Source organism: Cebus imitator, unplaced genomic scaffold (genome assembly GCF_001604975.1).
Source record: "Cebus imitator isolate Cc_AM_T3 unplaced genomic scaffold, Cebus_imitator-1.0 Scaffold50, whole genome shotgun sequence".
NCBI lineage: Eukaryota > Metazoa > Chordata > Mammalia > Primates > Cebidae > Cebus > Cebus imitator.
Window position 1 is genome coordinate 824,412 of NW_016107365.1, and position 1,438 is coordinate 825,849.

Here is a 1,438-nt window from a genome sequence, read left to right on the forward strand (position 1 = left end):
TAGTAGAGACGGGGTTTCACCGTGTTGACCAGGATGGTCTCGATCTCTTGACCTCGTGATCCACCCGCCTCGGCCTCCCAAAGTGCTGGGATTACAGGCGTGAGCCACCGCGCCCGGCCGAACCTATGTTTTAATGATTTCTTGAGTTGGGTTATACCTAGGGGTGGAATTGCTGGGTTATATGGTGACTCTAATCTTTTTAGGAGCTACCAGAGTTTTTCCCAAGAGTTTGCATCATTTTACATTCACACCAGAAATATATGAAAGTTTGTTTCTCCACATCCTCACCAACCCTTGTTATTGTCTGTTTGATTCTAGCCATGGTAATGGGTGTGAAGTTAAGTGGTACTTCATTGTGATTTTGATTCTTATTTTCTTTATAGCTAGTGATATTGAGCATCTTTTCATGTACTTATTGGCTATTTCTCTATTATCTTTGGCGAAATAGCTCTTTTGACTCTTTGCCTATTTTTTAATTGGGCTATTTTTGTTGTTTTTGTTTTATTTTTGAGACACAGTCTCACTCTGTCACCCAGGCTGGGTTGCAGTGGTGCAGTCATGGCTCATTGCAGCCTTGACCTCCTGGGCTCAAGTGACCCTCCTACCTCAGTCTCCCAAGTAGCTGGGACCATAGAGGCATGCCACCACACCCGGGTATTTTATTTTATTTTATTTTATTTATTTATTTTTGAGATGGAGTTTTGCTCTTGCTACCCAGGCTGGAGTGCAATGGCGCGATCTCGGCTCACCGCAACCCCTGCCTCCTGGGTTCAGGCAATTCTCCTGCCTTAACCTCCTGAGTAGCTGGGATTACAGGCACACGCCACCATGCCCAGCTAATGTTTTTTGTATTTTTAGTAGAGACGGGGTTTCACCATGTTGACCAGGATGGTCTCGATCTCTTGACCTCGTGATCCACCCGCCTCAGCCTCCCAAAGTGCTGGGATTACAGGCTTGAGCAACTGCGCCCGGCCAGAGTATTTTATTTTTTATTTTTTTGTAGAGACAGGGTCTCGCTTTGTTGCCTGGGCTGGGCTGAGAACTCCTGGGTTCAAGTGATCCTCCCTTGACCTTCCAAACAGCTGAGATTATAGGCATCTTTTCACTTTCTTGTTCATGTCCTTTGCATAAAAGTTCTTAGTTTTGGGCCAGCCACAGTATCTCGGTAATCCTAGCATGTTGGGAGGGCAAGGTGGGAGGATCACCTGAGGTTAGAAGTTTGAGACCAGCCTGGGCAACATGGTGAAACCCCATCTCTACTAAAAATACAAAAATTAGCTGGGCATGGTGGTGCATACCTATAATCCCAGCTACTCAAGAGGCTTAAGGCAGAATAATCGCTTGAACTTAGGAGGTGGAGGTTGCAGTGAGCCAAGTTCATGCCACCGCACTTCAGCCTAGGCAACAAGAGCGAAACTCCATCTCAAAAAAAAAAAAA

General features: G+C 45.8%; 1 protein-coding gene across 1 annotated transcript in view; it reads left to right on the plus strand.

Moving 5' to 3' along the window:
- OCLN (occludin) overlaps positions 1-1,438 on the plus strand; it is a 61,299-nt gene that overhangs the window by 15,107 nt on the left and 44,754 nt on the right. The gene's annotated exons all lie outside the window — the stretch shown is intronic.